Raw genomic sequence first — 14,378 nt, 5'->3', positions numbered from 1 at the left:
TGATGCAGATTATTGTTTGTGACATAACTAACAAAATCTGCATGGTCCATCGATGCCCTGATTGTCCTGGAAAAGCAACACTGACTTCCAAATTGAAGCAACTCTCGAATGCTTGGAGGAAAAGTCTGAAATAAAATTCAAGCAATGGCAGTCGACTGACCGGACATCATTGGACACTCTGACACTTCCCACTGATGAATTTATTGAATTGGCTGTATCAAAACTGGACAAATTAACTTCTCATTCTTTCATTGCTAAAAGCCAGGCTCAATATTTGAAAAATAGAAAAGAATCCATTCAGTTTGAAACTGCAATCGTCCTTGGAGATTTTTCAGAAAATTATTCCTTTGTTGTTCAGGATGAGGTACAAGGCTACCATTGGAATAAAGATCAATGCACTCTGCATCCTGTTGTTGTTTATATTAAAGATCAAAATGACCAATCATCGAATCCTTACTGTTTCTGTTTCATCTCCGAAGATCTCAATCATGATACTGGCTTTGTCTATGCTTTGCAACAAATTCTAACAAAGTACATCAAAGAAAATTTTCTTTCAATCAAACGTTTGGAATACTTTTCAGATGGCTGCAGCGGGCAGTACAAAAATTTCAAGAATTTTCTCAACTTAACATATCACTTGCAAGATTTCAACTTCGAAGCTTCGTGGTCATTTTTCGCCACCAGCCATGGCAAGTCTCCCTGTGATGGAGTGGGTGGAATGATCAAACGAAAACTGGCCCAAGAAAGTCTCAAGCGACCAACAAACAACCAAATTCTTTCAACAGAGGCAGTTTATTCATTTTGTGAAGAAGAAATTACAAGTGTAACTTTTTTTTTAATTTCCAAGGATACACTCCAAAACACAAGAGATTTTTTACAAGTAAGATACGCTGCAGCTGGCACTGTGCCTGGAACAAGATCATTTCATCATTTTGAGTCTGATTCAGTTGGAATGCTCAAATACAAACGTGTGTCAGACGATTTAAATTTTTGTGGAAGTCACAACTTTTTAGGCAGTACATCTGCTTTCAATGCTGCAGATATATCCATGATGAGCTATGTTTGCTGTGTCTACGATTCTCACTGGTGGATTGGACTTGTAGTTGAGATTGATTCCCATGAAAATGATTTTCAAATCAACTTTCTTCATCCTTGTGGACCTTCTAAATATTTTTATTGGCCTTCTCATGAAGATATTTGCTGGGTCCCTTTATCACATGTGCTTTGTAAAATTGATCAACCAAAATTGGCTTCAGCTGCTGCAGCTATACGCAGCACCAGCTTAAAGTATGTAATTCTGGAATCGGAGCAAAAACACATCAAAAAATGCTACAACACTTTCAAGCACTAACAATTTATGTTTTTTTTTATGTACACATTTTGTAGCTGCAGTTTTTGGCTATAGAACAGTTAAAATTAGCAATCCTGGGTTAATTTGAGCTTCAAGTTGTGTCCCTGTTATAGTATTGTGTGATGTTTTCCTGTCAAGTGTCCTAAAGTTACAAATCTACACAACTACACCATAATGTCTGTCAACTGTCAATAATAATACAGGTGCCACTTAATGTGTTGCACATCACTTTTTCAAGACTGGGTGTGTTTTTATTTATATCGTTGTCATAAGACTATAATTATAGTGCTAGTCATTGTGTTGAATGTTTAGTATAGCCTTTCAAAATCAAGATAAATGATTCTTTTTCTTTCAGCAACAGTTGAATAATGTAGTTTCTGAACACAACATAGTCATGGTCATCATAAAACTATAATTAACAAACATACGTGAAGAATTTATTATTTCTGCTAACAACTGGCATCATTTATTCTGAAAATATTTTCTTTGAAATTGTGCCTTTTGTTTCTGTTTATTATGATTTTAGAAAGCTATGCTTTTCAAAGTTCTTTAAACGTGCTCGATAATGTGAATTAAAGGACAGTAATGCAGTTTATTTAAGCACCTCACAGATATGGTTAAAAGCCCAACAGATTACCTTTCATACAAAAGTTTTGGGAGTAATGCTGGTAACTCATAAAACCATATGGTTTTTATGGCATCTCCAGTTACCAATGTTTCAATAGTACGGTAACAAATATTTAAATGAACCTATGTAAGCCATATCAAATTGAATCTATATGGGGTGAAATAGTCTGTGAGGTTTCTAATCATATCGAAGATATATCAGTACCAGTGAATGTGGTTCTCATTGTTTGAATTTTGAACTAATATTGAGAAAATTGCTAGCCAAGCACTACCTTTCAGTTGGAGATAAAGGAAATCTATAGAGCAACTTTTTTTTCGAGAGCAACTTTGCAATGCAATAAAACGAAAAGGATAGAACTGTCATCTTATATTACTTTATCTATAGTTAATATGGTTCATGAATAACCATAAAAAAGTTTTTTTTTTTTAGTATCTCGTTTCCCACATGGGGTTTTCGGGGTTTGCCCAAAAACATAAAAAAGTCCAATAACTCCTAAAATAATTGGTTTAGACCAAAAACAATGCCATTTTTGGATTCTGCATCCTCAAAAATGGTGGAATAAACACTTTAACCATCGTTCTAGCTTGAGCATAGCCTCTAAAATGAAAAATTAGTTACACAGAAAAGTGCGCCACCTAGTGACGGACCGAAAATTCAAAAGTCTCTAACTCGGTAAGCGCTGGTCTGATTTTGAAAATTTTTTTTTTTATGTACTTCAATTTTTGAGAGCTACAACATATGTTTGAACCATCTTATTCTGAAACCTAGTGGTTGCATTGATTTGTTGTATTATAATGGAATGGCTCGTACGTAAAAAAACTTTCTTAGACAATTTTTAATGACGTTAGTTTCAAACTAAAAGAATTAGATAGTTTTGCAAACAAAAATTATTTTTCACTGTATGAAATGTCTTAGAAAAATTTTTGAAAAATTTGTTTGAAAACACAATTTTTTTTCAATAATGTTCACTTTTAGTACGTAAATAAACTTTCTTAGACAATTTTTAATGACGTTAGTTCCAAACTAAAAGAATTAGAGAGTTTTGCAAAAAAAAATTATTTTTTACTGCATGAAAATTCCTTGGAAAAACTTTTGAAAAAGACAATTTTTTTCAATAATGTTCACTTTTAGTACGTAAAAAAACTTTCTTAGACAATTTTTAATGACGTTAGTTCCAAACTAAAAGAATTAGATAGTTTCGCAAAAAAAAATTATTTTTCACTGTATGAAATGTCTTAGAAAAATTTTTTTGAAAAGACAATTTTTTTTCAATAATGTTCACTTTTAGTACGTAAAAAAAATTTCTTAGACAATTTTTAATGACGTTAGTTCCAAACTAAAAAAACTAAATAGTTTCGCAAAAAAAAATTATTTTTCACTGTATGAAATGTCTTAGAAAGATTTTTGAAAAATTTTTTTGAAAAGACAATTTTTTTTCAATAATGTTCACTTTTAGTACGTAAATAAACTTTCCTAGATAATTTTTAATGGCGTTTGTTCCAAACTAAAAGAATTAGATAGTTTTGCAAAAAAAAAAGTTTTTCACTGTATGAAATGTTTTTGAAGAATTTTTTTGAAGAAACAATTTTTTTTCAATAATGTTCACCTTTAGTACGTATCAAAACTTCCTTAGACAATTTTTAATGACGTTAGTTCCAAACTAAAAGAATTAGATAGTTTCGCAAAAAAAAGTTATTTTTCACTGTATGAAATGTCTTAAATAAATTTTTGAAAAATTTCTTTAAAAAGACAATTTTTTTCAATAATGTTCACTTTTAGTACGTAAATAAACTTTCTTAGACAATTTTTAATGACGTTAGTTCCAAACTAAAAAAATTAGATAGTTTTGCAAGAAAAAATTATTTTTCACTGTATGAAATGTCTTAGAAAAATTTTTTTGAAAAGACAATTTTTTTTCAATAATGTTCACTTTTAGTACGTAAAAAAACTTTCTTAGACAATTTTTAATGACGTTAGTTCCAAACTAAAAGAATTAGATAGTTTTGCAAAAAAAAAAAGTTTTTCACTGTATGAAATGTTTTTGAAGAATTTTTTTGAAAAGACAATTTTTTTTCAATAATGTTCACTTTTAGTACGTAAAAAAACTTTCTTAGACAATTTTTAATGACGTTAGTTCCAAACTAAAAGAATTAGATAGTTTTGCAAAAAAAAAAAGTTTTTCACTGTATGAAATGTTTTTGAAGAATTTTTTTGAAAAGACAATTTTTTTTCAATAATGTTCACCTTTAGTACGTAACAAAACTTCCTTAGACAATTTTTAATGACGTTAGTTCCAAACTAAAAGAATTAGATAGTTTTGCAAAAAAAAATTATTTTTCACTGTATGAAATGTCTTAGAAAAATTTTTGAAAAATTTTTTTGAAAACATAGTTTATTTTCGATAATGTTCACTTTTAGTACGTAAAAAAACTTTCTTAGACAATTTTTAATGACGTTAGTTCCAAACTAAAAGAATTAGATAGTTTCGCAAAAAAAAAAGTTTTTCACTGTATGAAATGTCTTGGAAAAATTTTTTGAAAAGACAATTTTTTTTCAATAATGTTCACTTTTAGTACGTAAATAAACTTTCTTGGACAATTTTTAATGACGTTAGTTCCAAACTAAAAGAATTAGATAGTTTCGCAAAAAAAAATTATTTTTCACTGTATGAAATGTCTTAGAAAAAGTTTTGAAAAATGTTTTTGAAAACACAATTTTTTTTGGATAATGTTCACTTTTAGTACGTAAAGTTCAGTTCAGTTCAGTTGTTTTTATTTCTGACCATCATATCAAAACAATACACGTCAACATAGCAAAGGTCGAGAAAAGGGTAGAAGCGACAAAACGTAGACGTTAAAACGTGCTTGTCACCGAAGTAAGTTATTGAGTTGAAAAAAAATTTGGCACGGTCGCAACACCTTCAGAAAAATTTAAGATATAAAGGGAAAATAAAAAAAGAAAATGTTACAAAACAAAAACAATTAAAATTTAGGCTATAGCTTTATTAGCCCACATAGCTTTAGCTGATATATTTTAAGATTTGTATGGACAGTTGCTATGAAGATCGGCCATGGTGCGTTATCAAGAGTGCTGATGGTCGTAAGGGGAACACGTCTTGATGCGTTTAGCTCTTAGCAAAAAAGAGCAAGGCAGGCAAAGAAAACCCCTCAAAGAAATCCTACCACGGGCAAAGCCATTTCAAGCGCAACGCACCATAGGCCTTGCACGACTCACAAAATAGATCGGCTATAACTTGACGACATTGAAAACAATGACAAAAACAAATAAAACAAACTAGCAAGAACAACATCATCATCTTTCGGAAATTCAATTATACCCAGGGAAGTTATGTCTTGAAGATATCAAGCGTGCTTTGATAAAAGTTGCGTTGATAAAGCGATAATTTTAGACCCCAGTCAGCTAAACTCGTCACCTCCACACTGATTTAACGTTGGCAAACGTTGAATTAATGCAAAAACGACAGGCATCGCCAGCTGGGATGTAATAGTGGCATGTCACAGTAATATGATAAATTTGGGTTACCGTATGTTTTACACGTTAAACCATAACAAAATAGAAAAAAAAATCCAATTCGGCATGTTAGAAAAATAGATAAACAATCAGACAATAGCATGACGATCCAGTCCAAGATATTGATATAAAAACAACTGGTTGGAGCACATGGCCATCGCTTCACCGAAAGATGGCGATTGGTCGGAGTGGATGGAAAACTTCTGAAGACTCTGTAGAACTTCTGTGGACAAAAACCACAAGAACCAGAAGGCCAGTAGGTGTACTAACATTCTAACAACCTTACTATTTTGCTAATGAATCTACACACATTGGCCTATCATTTCTGGGCAAAAAAAAAATATATATATATATATATATTAGTATGTTTGGTGCATGTAATACTTAGATAGGATCATTTTAAGGAAGATTTAGCTTGTTCATTTTTGATTTAAAGCCTTTTACAGTTTTGCATTCATTTCTTATAGTAGGGGGAAGCTTGTTCCAAACTGTTGGCCCCATGTACCATATTGATTGTTTGCAAGTATTAATTCTGCAATATATCGGAATATAAGGAGAATTACTTCTTGTTGTTAGGCTACTTGCTCGTTTACACATAATTATGTCATTGAATGTTGTGGGAAGTAGCTTTTTTGAATATTTAAACATGAAAGTTGCAATCTCTGTAGTTTTCATGTGGTTAATTGATTTTAAATTGTTGAGTTCCATTACACCTTTTATGCTTTCTCTGCGGTCAATGTTAAATACAGTACGAAGAAAGTTATTGCATGTACGTTGTAGCTTTTGCAATGTAGTTTTGTTTTCATGACACCATGTTGAGATACAATATAATATCTGACTCTCAACTAGAGAATGGTAAATGGAGAGAAGTGCTTGTTTGTTTAGGAAAAGCTTAATTTTTTTTGTCACGCAGAGTAGGGTGCACCATTTGCCCCAACTTTTTACAAGAAAGCCTAACTTTTTTTTGCTTGTGAGGTTAGCTTAAAAAATAACCATTCCAAAATTTTGAGTTGATTGGACAAGGTTTGACCCCCCCAGCCGGCCATTATTTAAGGCCACCTACAACACTTTTTGGCGATTTTTACCACTAGAGGGCGATGTGTAAAATACACAACTAACAATTTAGTTTCAACAGATGCCTCTCTTCTTACTAAATCATTTAAAAAAAGGTTGGTCAAAATTGGATGAGAGGATGCAGAAATATAGGCAACTTTATACATTCTTATGCTTAAGAGCACCTCTAGTGGTGACAATACATTATCAAATATCTTGCTTTTTTCTCATCCAAATCAAATGAAACTGGTGTTTAAGCCCTATTTTTGAGGGTGGAGAATTCATTTTTAATGCTTATTTTACAAATTAGTCACTATAGAGCACTATATCCTCATTCACTCATATATCACTATATCCTCCATCACCTTCAGATCTTGGTGGAATCTTTCTCCATACTCATCCCTGACCACACCAATGTTTTCCTGGAAATTAGCAAGATGGCAATGCAAAAAATGCATCTTGATGCTCATGTTGCAGCCAAGTTCTTTGTAGCTTTCCAATAGCCTCTGAACAATTTCAATATAATTCTCTGCCCGTGTATTCCCAAGACATCCCTTGACAAGGTTTTTAAATGATAACCACGCATTTTCTTTCAATTCTGACATTGAACCACAGAATCGTTCATCTTTGATGAGTTGCCGAACTTGTGGACCATCAAATACACCAGCCTTAATTTGTTGTTTTGACAGGCCAGGAAAAGCCAAAACGAGGTGATTGAAACAGTTGCTTTCAGTTGACAATGCTTTAACGAATTGCTTCATTAGGTCGAGCTTTATATGCAGTGGGAAAATAATTTTTTCTTTGTCAACAAGGGGCTCATGTATAATATTGGGATCACCAGGTTTAAGGTCAGATCTCGGAGGCCAATTCCTCTCCATCCAGTGCTCATCTGGGCTCTGCTGTTCCACATACACAAATAGCGGGGGTACTTTGTGTATCTGTGTTGCTGACCAAGAAGAAAACATACAATTTTAAAGTCAAAACATATGATCCAATTGTGCTTGTGATATTGCAACGATTCCATAACTCTTTTTATGTTTCCGTATTCTTCACGAAGACTAACTGAATGTGCAATTGGTACTGCACCTAATAAATTGACATTATGGAGAAGGATGTACTAAGCTCCTCTTTGAGCTGTCAATGAACATTCGCCATTCAGTTAAGTTGTAGATCGGAATTCCCAACTCCTGTAGTAAACCTTTTACATCATGGCAATACACAAAGCCACTGTTACTACAGTACGGTAAAAACACACTTTCTCTCGATCGAAAGTACGATACCGTCGCTCCTTTTCCAAGTAAATTTTTCTCATTTAGACTGGATGCTAAGTTCCGAAGCTTTTTTCCTAGTCTCAAATCATTCAACTCATGCCGATGGAATACTCCAAGTTCTGAATCATCTTCAATTTCAAAATCTTCATCATTAGGCCTGCCATCAATAAGACATTCATCATGATCCAAATCTTCGAGCGTAGGTGTTTCGAATACCAATTTGAATACCAAACTCTCGATACACTGCTTGCATACCTTGTGGGGTGCTCAAGACTTATCTTTATCACCAAGTTTTATTTTAAAATATGCAAAGTAGGCTTATTTGACAGATGCACTGACATGTTTTCTTTGGCTAGGAATAGCAAAACTGACGCAAATATATATAGCAAAGGAAACCAGGTTATTTACACACTGACGACGAGAAACAGCAGACGCAGTAGCAGACATGATAGTATTCTAACAAACAAACGGTCTATATACATGGTTGAAAGTGGCAAGCAACTAACTTCAATTTTACCATTCTAATCTAGTTTTGTTGGATGATTGCATCCTCCAACCAAAAATGTGGGAAAAAGCATCGACCTAAATCGATGCCTGTGCCTTTGTTGCTTAATAATTCAGTTGACCCTTCTTGTATATAACTTACTATATGATTTGCTTGTGCATTCCTATTACGTACATATAGAAAAGCTATATGGCTAAAGTCGTGTAAAGTTGCATATTTTGGATGTATGCTGTAGACCAAAAACTTAGCGTGATAGAAAAAAACTGGCCACATTTTTGAAATCAGCACACCGGAATTAGCCTAAATCAAGTGTGAAATCAAAGTCAACAAAACTTTTTTCAAAATTGTTCCCCAGTGTAATTTGCCTCAATTGAAGTGACAATGATATAGGCAAATTCTTTTGTAAATTTATTAGGCTAGTTTATTGCAATAAATAAGCCATTGCTTTAGTTCTCCATTAAACATCTCATTTTGTGTAAGCTAATATAAAAAACCGCAATTCTCCGTAATAACACAATTTCATCTTTTGCATACAGTAGTGTAAAATAAAAAAATATGATGTTTTATCATTCAGTACCAAATCTGTTAAAACCAAGCATCAAAAATAAAATCTCCACCTATGTTTTATGTAGTAGATTATGTAGTATCACCACTAGAGGCGCTCTTAAGCATAAAATTATATAAAATTCCCTATATTTCTGCACCCTCTCATCCTATTTTGACCAATTTTATTTTTAATGAATGAGAAAGAAGAGAGGCATCTGCTGAAACTAAACTGTTAGTTGATTATTATCCACAGCGCGCTCTAGTGGCAAAAATCATCAAAAAGTGTTGTAGGTGGCCTTAAATAATGGCCGGCTGGGGGGGTCAAACTTTATCCAAACGATACAAAATTTTGAAGTAGTCTTTTACTAAGCTAACCTCACAAGTAAAAAAAAGTTAGGATGAAATGACAGAAGTTTTAAATTTTTTGGGGCAAATGGTGCACCCTAACGCAGAGTGTTGATCTTATTTTTTGAAGCAAGATTTCCATATGAGATTTCCATGACAAATGCTCGTTTACAATTATTCCCAGAAACTTTATTGAGGCAACTTGTTCTATGTTGTTTTTTCGAATATTTAAGGGTGGGTTGCATGATAGTGTCTTGCTTCCTTGACTTGAAAATAATATATGTTTGGTTTTGGTGACATTTAGAGACAATCGATTTGTTGATAGCCATTGATCTATGCATACAAGCTGTTGATTTGCCATATCATATACAGTAGAAACAGTTTTATTTTTATATATAATGGTGGTGTCATCTGCAAACATAATTGCAGTTCCGTGTTGAAGGCAGTTAGGAAAGTCGTTTACATAAATCAGGAATAGAAGAGGGCCTAAGATAGACCTTTGTGGGACACCCAAAGATATGTTGTTAACATTAGAAGATAGTGTGCCATTGAAAACCACTCTTTGTTTTCTATTACTCAGGTAACTCATGAACCAGTCATAGGCCACGCCTCTTATTCCGAAATGATATAATTTAGCTAGCAATATTTTATGGTCAATGGTGTCAAATGCTTTAGATAAATCAAGAAAGATTCCTAATGCAAGGTGGTTGTCATTGAATGTACTGGTGATACTTTCTATTAGCATTGAAGCAGCATGGCTTGTGGAGTGATTTTTTCTGAAACCAAATTGATTGTTATAGAAAAATTAATGTCTAATTAAAAACGAGTATAATCTGTTGTACATGATTCTTTCTAATATCTTTGAAAAAACAGGTAGTAGGCTGACTGGTCTGTAGTTGTTTGAATCTTTGCAACTACCCTTTTAAAGATAGGTATCACCTTCCCCAACTTAAATGAATTTATGAATTTTCCACTCGTTAAAGATAAGTTAATATATTATATGAGTTAAAGCATGCAGTATATTGTTTGGGGTTGACTTTACAACTATGGATGGTATTTCATCGATGCCACTGCTAGTTTTTGCTGGCATAGCATGAATAATATTGTTAATTTCATTCAAAGTAGTTTGATAAATATAAATTGTCTCAGAGCATGGAGAATCAAGATATGTTGAAATATTGTATTTAATTTGGGAATTTTTTTTGTAAGGGAATGGTAAGCACAGGAAAAGTGATCATTGAAGTGATTTGCAATAGTTAATCTGTCAATGACTGTACTATCATTTATTTTGATGCCATGGTTAGTCTTACACTGGGATTTACCTAATAGATTGTTGATTGTTTGCCAAGTAGTTTTCATATTAAACTTTTGCTTTTCAAATTTAGATTTATAAAATTCCTTCTTTTTTTGTTGAACTGTATGGAAGTATAAGTTTCTTGCAGAGGTGTAGTTCTTTTTGGAGTGAATAGTTTTATTTGCTATGTACTTTTTAAGGTGCTGGTTTAGGATCGGCCGCCTTGGTTAGTGACGTCACGAAAATATGTGACGTCATGCAAAAAAACGCAACTACTTTTAGGAAGGGTGCAAAAATGCGGAATAGAAGTAAAAACGGAATGACTATTGATTTTTAAATATTTGTAGGCATTATTATTGATCTAGCGCTAACTTAAACTGTTACTATTTTGTACCAATTCTCAGCAATTCATTTTTACAATAAAAATACTTGCTTTATTAACGTAACAACTTTCACGTTTATATGTTATCTACAAAATGAGCAATAATGAATACTGCCTCCACCAAATATGCTGTAGCTTTCTCATTTCTGCTCGGATTTAATTTTCCTATCGTTGGATGGCATTATGCTTCATCTACTCGAATGCATTAATTGCCCATCTAAAGTAGGCATTATATTTATGTAGCGCTAACTTAAACTTTACCATTTTGTACCAATTCTCAGCAATTCAATTTTTACATTAAAAAATACCAAACCAACACAAATTAAAAGAGTATGTCTTGCTTTATTAACCTAACAACTTTCACGTTTATATGTTATCTACAAAACGAGAAATCGTTGTTCAAACGCAACCGCTCGACGAAGCTTTTTTCCAATGCATTTTTCAAGGCGATTCGATCGTGGTTCAGCATAAGCCGCCCACAGTTTGCTGTGATCGATGAATACTGCCTCCACCAAATATGCTGCAGCTTTCTCATTTCTGCTCGGATTCTAATAATTTTACTATCGTTGGATGGCATTATGCTTCATCTACTCGAATGGATTAATTGCCAATCTAAAGTAGGGATTATATTTATGTAGCGCTAACTTAACCTTTACTATTTTGTACCAATTCTCAGCAATTCATTTTTTACAATAAAAATACCAAACCAACACAAATTAAAAGAATATGTCTTGCTTTATTCATATGTTAACTTTCACATTTATATCTAATCCACAAAACGAGCAATCGTTGTTCAAACGTAACCGCTCGACGAAGCTTTTTACCAAAACAATGCAAACACAAAGCGATCAGTTTCGAGTGTTCATTACAAGCCGCCCACAGTTTGATGCGATCGGTGAATAGTGCCTCCACCAAATATGCTGTAGCTTTCTCATTTCTGCTCGGATTTTAACAATTTTCCTATCGTTTGATGGCATTATGCTTCATCTACTCGAATGGATTAATTGCCAATCTAAAGTAGGCACTATATTTATGTAGCGCTAACTTAAACTTTACTATTTTGTACCAATTCTCAGCAATTCATTTTTTACAATAAAAATACCAAACCAACACAAATTAAAATAGTATGTCTTGCTTTATTAACCTAACAACTTTCACGTTTATATGTTATCTACAAAACGAGAAATCGTTGTTCAAACGTAACCGCTCGACGAAGCTTTTTTCCAATGCATTTTTCAAGGCGATTCGATCGTGGTTCAGTATAAGCCGCCCACAGTTTGCTGTGATCGATGAATACTGCCTCCACCAAATATGCTGTAGCTTTCTCATTTCTGCTCGGATTTTAACAATTTTTCTATCGTTGGATGGCATTATGCTTCATCTATCCGAATTCATTGGTTGCAAGTTTAAAGTATGCATTATATTGATCTAGCGCTAACTTAAACTTTACTATTTTGTACCAATTCTCAGCAATTCATTTTTTACAATAAAAATACCAAACCAACACAAATTAAAAGAGTATGTCTTGCTTTATTAACCTAACAACTTTCACGTTTATATGTTTATCTACAAAACGAGAAATCGTTGTTCAAACGTAGCCGCTCGATGAAGCTTTTTTGACAATTTTACTGACGTTGGAATGCACGATACTGCATCTACCCGAATCAATTGGTTGCATGTCCATTGTCCAAGGCAGTAGCGTATTTAGGGGGTAGGATAAAGGGCGATGGCCTCCCCCTAATGATCAGGTAAAAAAATAAAATACAAATTTTGCAAAAAAAAAAGTTGTAGCGCAATAATTGCTTGGATGATTCATCCTAGCGCGGGGGGCGGGGTATACTTTTTGCAATGTAATTTATCAACAGTTTTTCTTCCTTTTCTTGACAATTGCATGGCACAAATTTTTCAGTAAAATGTGCAAAAAACACTTCTTTAATAATCAAGAGTTATAAAAACGACATCCACTACCTGACTTTATGTCCATTGTTCTTATTTTTTGTATTTCTTGCGTCTGTATCTGTATTTGTTTTTTTTTCTGTTTTTCCTTCCTTCTTCTTTTTTTGTGTCAATTTGCTATTAAAAAACGCAATACTTTCTTTCGTAAAATTGTTTGAATGAGAGAGTGCAGACTCGACGACCTCCTACGCCTTCAGGGCTACGGTCTTTCGCACTCTCTCATTGGATGCACACTGTACGTTTGTGTTTTATGTACGTTTCGCATCCAAACAAAAATAAAATGACCATCCATCCATCTTTGACACTTAATGTATAATAATTTTCGTTGTTGCTGTTAATAAAAACAAAATTTCTTTGTTTGAGATCTCACGCGTGGAATTTGCTCAGTTCTCATGTTGCGGTAACCTCTCCAATATAGCTGTAAAAATATTTGGTGGAGGCAGTATTCATCGATCACAGCAAACTGTGGGCGGCTTATAGGCTACTGAACCACGATCGAATCGCCTTGAAAAATGCATTGGAAAAAAGCTTCGTCGAGCGGTTACGTTTGAACAACGATTGCTCGTTTTGTGAATTAGATATAAATGTGAAAGTTAACATATGAATAAAGCAAGACATACTCTTTTAATTTGTGTTGGTTTGGTATTTTTATTGTAAAAAATGAATTGCGGAGAGTTGGTACAAAATAGTAAAGTTTAAGTTAACGCTACATACATATAATGCCTACTTTGGATTGGCAATTAATCCATTCGGGTAGATGAAGCATAATACCATCCAACGATAGTAAAATTGTTAGAATCCGAGCAGAAATGAGAAAGCTACAGCATATTTGGTGGAGGCAGTATTCATCGATCACAGCAAACTGTGGGCGGCTCATACTGAACCACGATCGAATCGATTTGAAAAATGCATTGGAAAAAAGCTTCGTCGAGCGGTTACGTTTGAACAACGATTGCTCGTTTTGTTGATTAGATATAAATGTGAAAGTTAACATATGAATAAACCAAGACATACTCTTTTAATTTGTGTTGGTTTGGTACTTTTATTGTAAAAAATGAATTGCTAAGAATTGGTACAAAATAGTAAAGTTTAAGTTAGCGCTAGGTCAATGTAATGCCTACTTTAAACTTGCAACCAATTTAATCGGATAGATGCAGTATCGTGCTTTCCAACGATGGTGAAACTGTTAAAGTCCGAGCAGAAATGAGAAAGCTACAACACATTTGGTGGAGGCAGTATTCATCGATCACTGCAAACAGTGGGCGGCTTATAGGCTACTGAACCACGATCGAATCGCCTTGAAAAATGCATTGGAAAAAAGCTTCGTCGAGCGGTTACGTTTGAACAACGATTGCTCGTTTTGTGGATTAGATATAAATGTGAAAGTTAACATATGAATAAACCAAGACATAATCTTTTAATTTGTGTTGGTTTGGTATTTTTATTGTAAAAAATGAATTGCGGAGAATTGGTATAAAATAGTAAAGTTTAAGTTAGCGCTACATAAATGTAATGC

The sequence above is a fragment of the Aplidium turbinatum genome, chromosome 4, assembly GCF_918807975.1.
Source record: "Aplidium turbinatum chromosome 4, kaAplTurb1.1, whole genome shotgun sequence".
NCBI lineage: Eukaryota > Metazoa > Chordata > Ascidiacea > Aplousobranchia > Polyclinidae > Aplidium > Aplidium turbinatum.
The sequence above is the reverse complement of the archived record's forward strand: the minus strand, read 5'-3'. Positions refer to the sequence as shown.